The sequence below is a fragment of the Amphiura filiformis genome, chromosome 12, assembly GCF_039555335.1.
Source record: "Amphiura filiformis chromosome 12, Afil_fr2py, whole genome shotgun sequence".
Taxonomy (NCBI): domain Eukaryota; kingdom Metazoa; phylum Echinodermata; class Ophiuroidea; order Amphilepidida; family Amphiuridae; genus Amphiura; species Amphiura filiformis.
In genome coordinates, this window is record NC_092639.1 from 30827624 (window position 1) to 30843544 (window position 15921).

The following is a 15921-nucleotide window of genomic DNA, read 5'->3' on the forward strand; positions in this document are numbered from 1 at the left end:
AAAAAATCCTGCGTACGGGCCTGCAACCCTTCTCATTAGGCCCGGGCATTAGGCTAGGCCTGCTAATATTATTCCAACATTTTGAATAAAGAATAACAAAATCAAAATTTGACGGAAATCGTACATTTAATAAGGCTTTATTCAGCCCGCCGCGGCGGAAAAAGTAGTACCTACCCTAATTTTTTTTATGTTACCAATCAAACAATTTTCCTGACAATTTTGTAAAATTTGATGCGATGGCAATATTATAGTGCTGAGCGCCCCTGTGGTTACAAGCTGTGACGAGCTGTGCTTACGCAAATTATTTCCTTTGTACATCGCCATATATCGTGCATGCATCCCAGGACGAGTTTATCGAAAAATTTCAATTATCTCTTGTTTTTACCTTTATTTGTAGTGGAATTGGATCTCGGCCCGTTGTTAACATAGTCAGGGATGTGGTGAATCACTTGGGTTATCATGAAGGTAATGTAGAAATTTTAAAATACAGATTAACCTGTTATTAAAAATTTATATTTAAGCATGATCATGTGCCATGCATTGTAACTTATTTAAGGGCATTTCGTGATCCACAGCCTCATCCCCACACTTTTCTCAAAAAAAGTTGAGATTTTTATATCACTGGAAACCTCTGGCGACATAATGTTTATGTACAAAATATATTCGTTTAGCAAAGATATCGTGAAATTTGAATTTCGTTCTGGTGCACCAGAACGAAATTACAACGCATTGATTTAGGTATGCTAGGTGAATTCAAATTTGCCATCAAACTGCATCATTTTATATATCAAATTAAAGCTCTTGAGTAAACAAAGCCAAAACTGAAAATCTTTTTTTCATAGCACTTTCCGTAGCAAAGTTACATCTTGTCAAAGATTGACTTTCATCAAAAAGATTCAGCTAGCAAAATTCCCCAAAACGGCATTTCGGGGGTGTTTCTAGATCTTAGTCTCATTATGATAGCAGCTTTTTTTAATGGAACTGCTATCAAAATCCCTCTAAAATTCCATGTGCGCCTGTCTTATCACCATAAAAAATCATATATTTGGGTCAAGTGAAGTATAGAAAGCATATTTATGTAGGTTTCTTTCTTCGGCCAAATATGCATTGACATTGTCGGCGAATTTGACTGACTAGCAGATGTGTTAACTAAGGTTTGCCTGGGATTCCTAATTGATTGTCTGACTATGGAGCGGTGTAATACACATAAATTCATGCATAACTCGTGAACGCAAAATCGGAATCAACTGAAATTTTGGGAATAGGTTTTTTTCGTGGATATCTAATGAAAAATGACATAAATAGAGGATGCTTAAGGATCACGAAATACTCCTTTAAAGCCATATATAACACAGGCGGTTATGGAAGCGATATCGCCAATTTTGAGGTCGCCATTGGATTAACACATAATCATGAAATCTTCACAAACAATTCTAAATTTGTTATGTGGTGTCCCGGTGGTGTCAAAGCAAAATTATCTGTAAACTCTAAAACCGTTGGGGTTCGACAAAGTACCCCACTGCAAGTATGTTAATTTTCCATTTGTAATTGCTAACCGTGTATTTTGAATGGGGCTCTCAGCCCTGTATCTTCGCCAGCCTCGTACGTCACATGTTGCGCTTCCTATGCCGCCTGTTATAACATTTGCTGAGGAAGACGCCCTCGCTGAATTTTTAAAATTCCTTTTTTTACACGATTAAATTGTACTTTATTAAGGGGGTACTACAATATACACCCCTCAATAAATTTGTGTCTATTTTTGCATTTTTCTCAAAAACTAATAACACCTAGCGGTAACAAAAGTACATATTATAGGGGCAAGGAATCCAATTACTACACTGGAATTTCAGTGACCCGTGACAAGCGGTTCGTTATTTATGATAAGAAAAGAGGTAGGGGAGATTGGGGTTAGTTGAAACATTTTTCACAAAATCGTCTTTTTAACGCAAACAGATTACTTTCAAGAAACACTAACCATATCAGTATTTATAAACATATACACATGCTACAAATACAGCCTTAAACTTTATTGGACCTGCTTGTGATTATTCATATAATCCAGTTTGAAAATTTGAAAAAAAGTGTTTCAACTAACCCCACCCCCCTGGGTAAGTTGAATTTTTGAGAAAAATGCAAAAATAGTCACAAATTCACCACAGAGGTGTAGTATCCCCTTAAACCAATATACCCTGCAAAAATCAAGACTCTCTAGTGCTGTAGTTTTGTCAAAATCCGAGATTTTGATTACGATGGAATTATTAGTCGAACGCATACACGATGTTCATAACACACAGTAGATACACGGCGTACGGGACGGTGATATGACCAAAGGAGTGGTACATATTGGCGACATGTGCGCTGGTAGTTTATTTGCTTTGCCGTAGTTGTTCGGCTCAAAAATAAAAGGGGATATATCTGACAGTAAAAGCTAACATTTTATGGCAAAGATATTGCTATCTATTTTGTTTGAAAATGTAATATGGCTTTAATATAAGCATGTGCCATTGTAACTTAAAGACCCATTCAGTGATCCCTGCAGCGCAACTGTAAACAAAAAAATTGTTTATAAATTGCTTTAAAGGAGTATTTCGTAATCCTAGCATCCTCTTTTTATGACATTTTTCAGTACATATCCACGAAAAAAGCATATGGCCAATTCCATGCCAAAAGTGCCTTTTGTAACGTCCGTAACAAAATTTTGGAACATTATTGCTCAAAACAGGAGCATTTATTTCAAATTTGCTAATGATGCCTCCATAGATTGATGTCAGACCTACTTCAAGATAGTAAAGAAAAAAATCTGAGGAAGCACCTTGACAGTTTTTTTCATTATGAAAAACGTTACAGACGTTACATTTGAGATAAAATGTAACGTCCGTAACACTAAATTAACAGTGTAGGACGATACAGGAGTATTAATTTCAAACTTGCTTTTCATGTTTACATAGATTGGAGTCAGGGCTTGCTCAATATAGTTAACAGAAAAAAATAAAACACAGAACTGAATGGAGATTTAAGGATATGTACCATCTGTCAAAATGGCAGGCACTTTCGCGTAACGTCCGTAACGCTTGTTTCTAATTTCTGTAGCTAATTAACTAAGAAAGCCAAAACAAAATTGCTTCATTATATTGAACATTAGAGTGTGTACTAGTAGCATACAAAGAAATAAAGTGTTATCCTAACAGCAAACATGTGTGCTATTCACTTAAAAGTTGCAAGTTGCATGTATCTGTAACGTCCGTAACGGTGGAATTGGCCATATTCCCAAAATTTCAGTTGATTCCGATATTGCGTTTGCGAGTTATGCATGATTATGTGTATTACACTGCTCCATAGACAATACGTTGTAAATTCAAATTTCACGATCGATACGAATTAATTTGCAAGAAATGCCCTTTTTAAAAAGTGAAGGATAAGTCATTCAAATTGTCATTCAAAGGTATTTTTGAAATGACAAATTTGGCAAAAAAAACGAAGAAAACAGCAGTACTGACGAAGTTGAAGCCCCATTCAAATAGGCCTGTACATGTAGCTAATTTAGATACTGTCAGTATCTCAATTACAGATTCGTGTAAAATATCTTATTTTGTCTTAAATACGCGGCTTTCGGCTGAACCACTCGCAGGCTATGTTAGCACATCTATGACAATGACAAAGGTACCAAAACCTGAATTTTGATGATTTTTACGATCGTCCGAATGAGCAAATCACTGAATGGGCCTTTAAGTGTTGGCATAACACCCCTGTGGTAAATTTGTGCATTTTTTTGCATTTTTGCATTTTTCTCAAAAAATAATTAAACACTGGTACCCGGGTAACAAAAGTTATGTATATTATTGGGGCAAGGAATCCAATTACTACACTGAAATTTCAGTGACTCAAGACAAGCGGTTCAGTATATATGATAGGAAACGAGGTACATCCCAGCAGTACCTTATTTCTGATCATAAATAACAAACCGCTTGTCTTGGTCACTGAAATTCAGGGTAGTAATTGATTCCTTGCCCCTATATACATAACTTTTGTTACCACTGTGTTATTAGTTTTTGAGAAAAATGCAAAAATAGACACACATTTATCGAGGGGTGTAGTACCCCCTTAAATCATGTAAATTTGCTAGTCCGAATAATCAGTCCCAGAACAATATATTGATTTTTGATATGATCGTGTTCTGGTAAATTACATGTAATATTTATGTATTATCTTTAAAAAATCGGTGAGGGTGGGGATGATATACATGTTATTTATTTTACTTGGCCTTACAGTCGTGTACAAAACAAATTTTTGAAAAATATTGAGGGAGTCCTTGGCAAATGTACAAGAGAATGCATTCGAGGCTAGAGTCCAAATTAAGCTATCGTTTTTCAGTAGATCAGTACAGTGTTACAATGTAGCATTCTGTGCAATACTTGTTGAATATTCTGTCGATGTTCAAATTTGGATGATGATTGATATTTTTTAATGAAGAGTCACTTGAACAGTTGCACGTCATGTATTGAAACTCCTGGTGGTAATATGCAGTTAAAAATATTGGAACTATTTCGGACTTAGCTTTTTTGTGGCCCTGGGCCAGGCAAAAATTTGGAAGGCTCTAATTTAGGAAATGATCTCTAACATGCAGAACTCAATTTTAAAAGCAACAATTCAGGGCTGTTAACTCTCACGCATTGGCCGTGAGTCTCACACATTGGGTCACTTTCTCACGGTCTCACGCCAAGGTAGTACATGTATAATCTCACGCCTAGGTAGTAAATCTCATGCAAAAAGCTGGAAAATGAGTAAAATCTCATGCATCATCATGAATAATTTGTTGCTTCTACCCCCCCTCGCTTTTCACATTCCCGAGCGCTGTGGCTCAAATAATCATGGTACAAAATGAACATTGGAGTCGGTAAATCCCAGTACGCCTCTGTCTCACTCCAAGCAATTCCAAAAAGTTGACAGCCCTGACAATTTAGCTGCCGACTCACTTTGTGAAAATGGTCGATAAGCGACAATGAGCATCACGAGGAATAACAAAAGGGAATACTGGTAAATTTCTTTACTACTGGCACGTTTGACACATCAAGCTGAAAACATCTTGGGCTAGCTGTAAATGCTGTAAAACAGACAACTCATTATTAAGGATACGATCCATGATTTACCGACAAGTGACTCATTTCGGAATGCGATCATGAATTTTGAAGAAAAAAAAAGTTTCTACAGGGTTCGTTGGGACTCGAACCAGCGATTCTAAACTTCCTTCGATTACGCGTCTAGCGCTTTACCACTCGGCCACCGTGGCAGATGAGCTGATGAGTGTAATGATAAAAGATAAATCTCATAATGCCATCTTTAGCCTTTTGTTTACTAAAAAAAGACGCGTTTTGTAAAGATAGATTAGCCGTTTATGCATAAATAGCACGAACGTTTGGGAAAGGTTTCAAACAAATAATAAAGACACTGATGTGATGATGAAATTATGTAAGTCGGGAATTATCTGCGTCGCAATGTTTTGTTTTGGTTTTAGGAATTTGACCTTAAAATTTACGACTTCATGACATTATCATTCGAAATCAACAAAAGATATTTCAACACCATATGTTCTCATTCTTTCTCTAGAATGTTTTGTACATGTATGTATGTGAAATAGCTTCAACAATGGTTCGCGATACACTGCACGATTTAGGGAATGGAAAAAGTGCTGTGTTTCCAAACACAGCACGAAAACACAGCAGAATAATAGAATACACAGCACTATAATGTAATACATAAGAATTAAAAAATTCTTTGCTGTGTTTGCAAACACAGCACTCAAACACAGCACTATAATATAATACATAAGAATGAAAAAATTCAGTGCTGTGTTTGCAAACACAGCACTATAATATAATACATAAGAATAAAAAAAATTCCGTGCTGTGTTTGCAAACACAGCACTCAAACACAGCACTATAATAAAATACATAAGAATGAAAAATGTCATGCTTTGTTTGCAAAAACAGCACTCAAACACAGCACTATAATATAATACATAAGAATGAAAAATTCCATGCTTTGTTTGCAAACACAGCACTCAAACACAGCACTATAATATAATACATAAGAATGAAATTTTTCATGCTTTGTTTGCAAACACAGCACTCAAACACAGCACTATAATAAAATAAATAAGAATGAAAAAAATTCAGTGCTGTGTTTGCAAACACAGCACTCAAACACAGCACAATAATATAATACATAAGAATGAAAATATTCCATGCTGTGTTTGCAAACACAGCACTCAAACACAGCACTATAATATAATACATAAGAATGAAAAAATTCCGTGCTTTGTTTGAAAACACAGCACTCAAACACAGCATTATAATATAATACATAAGAATGAAAAAATGTCATGCTTTGTTTTCAAACACAGCACTCAAACACAGCACTATAATAAAATACATAAGAATAAAAAAATTCCGTGCTGTGTTTGCAAACACAGCACTCAAACACAGCACTATAATAAAATACATAAGAATGAAAAAATCCATGCTTTGTTTGCAAACACAGCACTCAAACACAGCACTATAATATAATACATAAGAATGAACATTTTCATGCTTTGTTTGCAAACACAGCACTCAAACACAGCACTATAATAAAATAAATAAGAATGAAAAAAATTCAGTGCTGTGTTTGCAAACACAGCACTCAAACACAGCACAATAATATAATACATAAGAATGAAAATATTCCATGCTGTGTTTGCAAACACAGCACTCAAACACAGCACTATAATATAATACATAAGAATGAAAAAATTCCGTGCTTTGTTTGCAAACACAGCACTCAAACACAGCATTTTAATATAATACATAAGAATAAAAAAACTCCGTGCTGTGTTTGCAAACACAGCACTCAAACACAGCACTATAATAAAATACATAAGAATAAAAAAATTCCGTGCTTTGTTTGCAAACACAGCACTCAAACACAGCACTATAATAAAATAAATAAGAATGAAAAAAATTCAGTGCTGTGTTTGCAAACACAGCACTCAAACACAGCACAATAATATAATACATAAGAATGAAAATATTCCATGCTGTGTTTGCAAACACAGCACTCAAACACAGCACTATAATATAATACATAAGAATGAAAAAATTCCGTGCTTTGTTTGCAAACACAGCACTCAAACACAGCACAATAATATAATACATAAGAATGAAAATATTCCATGCTGTGTTTGCAAACACAGCACTCAAACACAGCACTATAATATAATACATAAGAATGAAAAAAAATTCCGTGCTTTGTTTGCAAACACAGCACTCAAACACAGCATTATAATATAATACATAAGAATGAAAAAATGTCATGCTTTGTTTTCAAACACAGCACTCAAACACAGCACTATAATATAATACATAAGAATGAAAAAAATTCCGTGCTTTGTTTGCAAACACAGCACTCAAACACAGCATTTTAATATAATACATAAGAATAAAAAACTCCGTGCTGTGTTTGCAAACACAGCACTCAAACACAGCACTATAATAAAATACATAAGAATAAAAAAAATTCCGTGCTTTGTTTGCAAACACAGCACTCAAACACAGCACTATAATAAAATAAATAAGAATGAAAAAAATTCAGTGCTGTGTTTGCAAACACAGCACTCAAACACAGCACAATAATATAATACATAAGAATGAAAATATTCCATGCTGTGTTTGCAAACACAGCACTCAAACACAGCACTATAATATAATACATAAGAATGAAAAAATTCCGTGCTTTGTTTGCAAACACAGCACTCAAACACAGCATTATAATATAATACATAAGAATGAAAAAAATGTCATGCTTTGTTTTCAAACACAGCACTCAAACACAGCACTATAATATAATACATAAGAATGAAAAAATTCCGTGCTTTGTTTGCAAACACAGCACTCAAACACAGCATTTTAATATAATACATAAGAATAAAAAAACTCCGTGCTGTGTTTGCAAACACAGCACTCAAACACAGCACTATAATAAAATACATAAGAATAAAAAAATTCCGTGCTGTGTTTGCAAATACAGCACTCAAACACAGCACTATAATAAAATACATAAGAATGAAAAATGTCATGCTTTGTTTGCAAACACAGCACTCAAACACAGCACTATAATATAATACATAAGAATGAAAAAAATTCCATGCTTTGTTTGCAAACACAGCACTCAAACACAGCACTATAATATAATACATAAGAATGAAAATTTTCATGCTTTGTTTGCAAACACAGCACTCAAACACAGCACTATAATAAAATAAATAAGAATGAAAAAAATTCAGTGCTGTGTTTGCAAACACAGCACTCAAACACAGCACAATAATATAATACATAAGAATGAAAATATTCCATGCTGTGTTTGCAAACACAGCACTCAAACACAGCACTATAATATAATACATAAGAATGAAAAAAATTCCGTGCTGTGTTTGCAAACACAGCACTCAAACACAGCACAATAATATAATACATAAGAATGAAAATATTCCATGCTGTGTTTGCAAACACAACACTCAAACACAGCACTATAATATAATACATAAGAATGAAAAAATTCCGTGCTTTGTTTGCAAACACAGCACTCAAACACAGCATTATAATATAATACATAAGAATGAAAAAATGTCATGCTTTGTTTTCAAACACAGCACTCAAACACAGCACTATAATATAATACATAAGAATGAACAAATTCCGTGCTTTGTTTGCAAACACAGCACTCAAACACAGCACTATAATATAATACATAAGAATAAAAAAAAACTCCGTGCTGTGTTTGCAAACACAGCACTCAAACACAGCACTATAATAAAATACATAAGAATAAAAAATTCCGTGCTGTGTTTGCAAACACAGCACTCAAACACAGCACTATAATATAATACATAAGAATGAAAATGTTCATGCTTTGTTTGCAAACACAGCACTCAAACACAGCACTATAATATAATACATAAGAATGAAAAATTCCATGCTTTGTTTGCAAACACAGCACTCAAACACAGCACTATAATATAATACATAAGAATGAAAATGTTCATGCTTTGTTTGCAAACACAGCACTCAAACACAGCACTATAATATAATACATAAGAATGAAAAAATTCCGTGCTTTGTTTGCAAACACAGCACTCAAACACAGCATTATAATATAATACATAAGAATGAAATAATATCATGCTTTGTTTTCAAACACAGCAGTCAAAAACAGCACTATAATATAATACATAAGAATGAAAAAATTCAGTGCAGTGTTTGCAAACACAGCACTCAAACACAGCACTATAATATAATACATAAGAATGAAAAAATTCATGCTTTGTTTTCAAACACAGCACTCAAACACAGCACTATAATATAATACATAAGAATGAAAAATTTCATATTTTCATGCTTTGTTTGTAAACACAGCACTCAAACACAGCACTATAATATAATACATAAGAATGAAAAAATTCCATGCTTTGTTTGCAAACACAGCACTCAAACACAGCACTATAATATAATACATAAGAATGAAAAATTTCATGCTGTGTTTGCAAACACAGCACTCAAACACAGCACTATAATATAATACATAAAAATGAAAAAATTCCATGCTTTGTTTGCAAACACAGCACTCAAACACAGCATTATAATATAATACATAAGAATGAAAAATGTCATGCTTTGTTTGCAAACACAGCACTCAAACACAGCACTATAATATAATACATAAGAATGAAAAAATTCAGTGCTGTGTTTGCAAACACAGCACTCAAACACAGCACACTAATATAATACATAAGAATGAAAATATTCCATGCTGTGTTTGCAAACACAGCACTCAAACACAGCACCATACATAAGAATGAAAATATTCCATACTGTGTTTGCAAACATTAAGATGATGTATTCTAATCAAAATTATTATTAGATTATTATTATTAGATGATGTCGATTAACTAATTAATTAACTATTTAATGAATTAATTAATTCTCCCTTATATTTGTTTTCATGTACCTCGTATCATGCTTGACACGATAAGGTCTTGCTTTTTATTTATTTTGCCCCTTATGTTCTTCTTTATTTTATTTTTAGTTCAATAATTAATTTTGTAGTGGGGGCATGCTCCCTGATATTGTTTGCACGTTCCTCTTATCATACTTGACAAGATAGGGCTTGCTTATTTTTTTGTAAATTTATTTCGGCCCTTGTGTTTTTCTTTATTTTATTTTTAATTAAACAATTAAATAATTAATTTGGTAGCGGGGGCATGCTCCCTTATATTTTTTATGTTCTTCGTATCATGCTTGACAAGATAATGTTTTGCTTTTCGTTTATTTCACCTTATGTTTTTCTTCGTTTTATTCTTAATTAGATAATTAATTTTGTAGTGGAGAAATGCTTCCCTATTTTTTCATGTTCTTCTTATCAGGCTTGACAAGATAAGGTCTTGATTTGTATTTATTTCGCCCCTTGTGTTTTCCTTTATTTTGTTTTTAATTAAGTGATTAATTAATTATTAGAGGGGTTCTGCTCCATTATATTTTTTTTCATGTTCCTGGTATCATGCTTGACAAGATATGGTCTTGCTTTTAGTCTATTTCGCCCCTTATGTTTTTCTTTATTTTATTTTTAATCACTTAATTAAATCATTTTGTAGTGGGGGAATGTGCCCTTATATTTTTTTTCATGTTCCTCGTATCATGCTTGACTAGATATGGTCTTGCTTTTAGTCTATTTTGCCCCTTATGTTTTTCTTTATTTTATTTTTAATCACTTAATTAAATCATTTTGTAGTGGGGGAAATGTTCCCTTATATATTTTTTTCATGTTCCTCGTATCATGCTTGGCAAAATAAAGTCTTGCTTTTTATTTATTTCGGCCCTTATGTTTCTCTCTATTTTATTTTTAATTAAATGATTAATTAATTTTGTAGTGGGGGCATGCTCCCTTATACTTTTTATGTTCTTCATATCATGCTTGACAAGATAATGTTTTGCGTTTTATTTATTTCGCCCTTATGTTTTTCTATATTTTATTCTTAATTAAATAATTAATTTTGTAGTATGAGAATTCTCCTTGGTGTTTTTTTTTCATGTTCCTCTTATCATGCTTGACAAGGTAAGGTCTTGCTTTTTATTTATTTCGGCCCTTGTGTTTTTCTTTATTTTATTTTTAATCAATGAATAAATGAATGAATGAATGAATAAATGAATGAATGAATGAATGAATGAATGAATGAATGAATTAATGAATTAATGAATTAATTAATTTTGTGGTGGGGGAAATGTTCCCTTATATTTTTTTTTCATGTTCCTCGTATCATGCTTGACAAGATAAGGTCTTGCTTTTTATTTATTGTCGATTAACTAATTAATTAACTATTTAATGAATTAATTAATTCTCCCTTATATTTGTTTTCATGTACCTCGTATCATGCTTGACACGATAAGGTCTTGCTTTTTATTTATTTTGCACCTTATGTTCTTCTTTATTTTATTTTTAGTTCAATAATTAATTTTGTAGTGGGGGCATGCTCCCTGATATTGTTTGCACGTTCCTCTTATCATACTTGACAAGATAGGGCTTGCTTATTTTTTTGTAAATTTATTTCGGCCCTTGTGTTTTTCTTTATTTTATTTTTAATTAAACAATTAAATAATTAATTTGGTAGCGGGGGCATGCTCCTTATATATTTTTTATGTTCTTCGTATCATGCTTGACAAGATAATGTTTTGCTTTTCGTTTATTTCACCCCTTATGTTTTTCTTCGTTTTATTCTTAATTAGATAATTAATTTTGTAGTGGGAGAAATGCTTCCCTATTTTTTTCATGTTCTTCTTATCAGGCTTGACAAGATAAGGTCTTGATTTGTATTTATTTCGCCCCTTGTGTTTTCCTTTATTTTGTTTTTAATTAAGTGATTAATTAATTATTAGAGGGGTTCTGCTCCATTATATTTTTTTCATGTTCCTGGTATCATGCTTGACAAGATATGGTCTTGCTATTAGTCTATTTCGCCCCTTATGTTTTTCTTTATTTTATTTTTAATCACTTAATTAAATCATTTTGTAGTGGGGGAAATGTTCCCTTATATATTTTTTCATGTTCCTCGTATCATGCTTGACTAGATATGGTCTTGCTTTTAGTCTATTTTGCCCTTATGTTTTTTCTTTATTTTATTTTTAATCACTTAATTAAATCATTTTGTAGTGGGGAAATGTTCCTTATATATTTTTTTTTCATGTTCCTCGTATCATGCTTGGCAAAATAAAGTCTTGCTTTTTATTTATTTCGGCCCTTATGTTTCTCTCTATTTTATTTTTAATTAAATGATTAATTAATTTTGTAGTGGGGCATGCTCCTTATACTTTTTATGTTCTTCATATCATGCTTGACAAGATAATGTTTTGCGTTTTATTTATTTCGCCCTTATGTTTTTCTATATTTTATTCTTAATTAAATAATTAATTTTGTAGTATGAGAATTCTCCTTTGGTGTTTTTTTTCATGTTCCTCTTATCATGCTTGACAAGGTAAGGTCTTGCTTTTTATTTATTTCGGCCCTTGTGTTTTTCTTTATTTTATTTTTAATCAATGAATAAATGAATGAATGAATGAATAAATGAATGAATGAATGAATGAATGAATGAATTAATGAATTAATGAATTAATTAATTTTGTGGTGGGGGAAATGTTCCCTTATATTTTTTTTTCATGTTCCTCGTATCATGCTTGACAAGATAAGGTCTTGCTTTTTATTTATTGTCGATTAACTAATTAATTAACTATTTAATGAATTAATTAATTCTCCCTTATATTTGTTTTCATGTACCTCGTATCATGCTTGACACGATAAGGTCTTGCTTTTTATTTATTTTGCCCTTATGTTCTTCTTTATTTTATTTTTAGTTCAATAATTAATTTTGTAGTGGGGGCATGCTCCCTGATATTGTTTGCACGTTCCTCTTATCATACTTGACAAGATAGGGCTTGCTTATTTTTTTGTAAATTTATTTCGGCCCTTGTGTTTTTCTTTATTTTATTTTTAATTAAACAATTAAATAATTAATTTGGTAGCGGGGGCATGCTCCCTTATATTTTTTATGTTCTTCGTATCATGCTTGACAAGATAATGTTTTGCTTTTCGTTTATTTCACCCCTTATGTTTTTCTTCGTTTTATTCTTAATTAGATAATTAATTTTGTAGTGGGAGAAATGCTTCCCTATTTTTTTCATGTTCTTCTTATCAGGCTTGACAAGATAAGGTCTTGATTTGTATTTATTTCGCCCCTTGTGTTTTCCTTTATTTTGTTTTTAATTAAGTGATTAATTAATTATTAGAGGGTTCTGCTCCATTATATTTTTTTCATGTTCCTGGTATCATGCTTGACAAGATATGGTCTTGCTATTAGTCTATTTCGCCCTTATGTTTTTTTTTTATTTTATTTTTAATCACTTAATTAAATCATTTTGTAGTGGGGGAAATGTTCCCTTATATATTTTTTCATGTTCCTCGTATCATGCTTGACTAGATATGGTCTTGCTTTTAGTCTATTTTGCCCCTTATGTTTTTCTTTATTTTATTTTTAATCACTTAATTAAATCATTTTGTAGTGGGGGAAATGTTCCCTTATATATTTTTTTCATGTTCCTCGTATCATGCTTGGCAAAATAAAGTCTTGCTTTTTATTTATTTCGGCCCTTATGTTTCTCTCTATTTTATTTTTAATTAAATGATTAATTAATTTTGTAGTGGGGCATGCTCCTTATACTTTTTATGTTCTTCATATCATGCTTGACAAGATAATGTTTTGCGTTTTATTTATTTCGCCCCTTATGTTTTTCTATATTTTATTCTTAATTAAATAATTAATTTTGTAGTATGAGAATTCTCCCTTGGTGTTTTTTTCATGTTCCTCTTATCATGCTTGACAAGGTAAGGTCTTGCTTTTTATTTATTTCGGCCCTTGTGTTTTTCTTTATTTTATTTTTAATCAATGAATAAATGAATGAATGAATGAATAAATGAATGAATGAATGAATGAATGAATGAATGAATGAATGAATGAATGAATTAATGAATTAATGAATTAATTAATTTTGTGGTGGGGAAATGTTCCCTTATATATTTTTTTCATGTTCCTCGTATCATGCTTGACAAGATAAGGTCTTGCTTTTTATTTATTTCGCCCTTATGTTTTTCTTTATTTCATTTTTAATTAATTAATTAATTTTGTAGTGGGAGAAATGCTCCCATATTTTATTCATGTTCTTCGTATCATGCTTGACAAGATAAGGTCTTGCTTTGTATTTATTTCGCCCCTTGTGTTTTCCTTTATTTTATTTTAAATTAAATGATCAATTAATTAATTTTTAGAGGAGTTCTGCTCCATTATATTTTTTTCATGTTCCTCGTATCATGCTTGACAAGACATGGTCTTGCTTTTAGTCTATTTTGCCCCTTATATTTTTCTTTATTTTATTTTTAATCAATTATTTAATTCATTTTGTAATGGGGGAAATGGTCACTCTTATATTTTTTTCATGTTCCTCGTATCATGCTCGGCAAAATAAGGTCTTGCTTTTTATTTATTTCGGCCATTATGTTTTTCTTTATTTTATTTTTAATTAAATTATTTATTAATTTTGTAGTGGGGGCATGCTCCCTTATATATTTCATGTTCTTCATATCATGCTTGACAAGATAATGTTTTGCGTTTTATTATTTCGCCCCTCATGTTTTTCTTTATTTTATTCTTGATTAAAGAATTAATTTTGTAGTATGAGAAATCTCCCTTGTTTTTTTTTTCATGTTCTTCTTATCATGATTGACAAGATAAGGTTATTTTTTTTCTTCCCTTGTGTTTTTCTTTATTTTATTTTCTAATTAAATGATTAAGTAAATAATTTTGTTGTGGGGTTCTGCTCTATTATATTTTTTTCCTGTTACTCGTATCATGCTTGACAAGATAAGGTCTTGCTTTTTATTTATTTCGCCCCTTATGTTTTTCTTTATTTTATTTTAACCAATGAATGAATGAATGAATGAATGAATGAATGAATTAATGAATTAATGAATGAATTAATTAATTAATTAATTAATTAATTAATTAATTAATTAATTAATTTTGTAATGGGGGAAATGTTCCCTTATATTTTTTCATGTTCCTCGTATCATACTTGACAAGATAAGGTCTTGCTTTTTATTTATTTCGCCCTTATGTTTTTTTTTATTTTATTTTTAATTAAATGATTAATTAAAAAATTTTTTCGAGGGGTTCTGCTCCATTATCTTTTTTTTTTTTTTTTGTTCCTCGTATCATGCTTGACAAGATAAGGTCTTGCTTTTAATTTATTTCGCCCCTTATTACAAGCCGACGACGGATGTCGGCTTGTTCTGTCTCTTCTCAATTCTTTCTTCTTTCATCTGGCAACTCGTGACATTTTGCGTGACTTGCCACGTTTCGCCCTAGCTCTCTTATGCTTCGACAGATTTCAACCATACTTGAGCCAAATGACCACTGGACTAGGCCAAACCTTACATTTGACTTTGACCTGACTGTGACCTTTGACCTTGACCTTATGGTCAAAAATGTTGATTTCACAAAAAATGCTACTCCTTCCACAAATTACATGCAATGATCATATGACTCATGCATATGAATCAACATGTGGCAGTGCTTAAAACCTATCAAAAAGAATTGAGGTCAAAGGTCATTAAGGGGTCATTTCCGGTCAAAGTCTGAAAAATTTGTAAAAAATATTCAAAAAATCACTGTCTGTACAAATTACATAGCAGAGAGTCGCCATTAACACACATGCATTGCTACTAGCCAGGGTCTTTAGGATGCCTACAGTTTTGGGGTCAAAGGTCATTAAGGGGTTACTTCCGGTCAAA

General features: G+C 31.9%; 1 protein-coding gene across 2 annotated transcripts in view; it reads left to right on the top strand.

The window, feature by feature from the left end:
- Positions 1-291: 291 nt before the first annotated feature.
- Positions 292-15921, top strand: part of LOC140166066 (uncharacterized) — a 41270-nt gene continuing 25640 nt past the window's right edge. For both annotated transcript variants that reach the window (XR_011860809.1, XM_072189444.1), the window contains exon 1: positions 292-465. The gene's annotated coding sequence lies outside the window, so the exon portion shown is untranslated. The remainder of the gene's footprint in view (positions 466-15921) is intronic.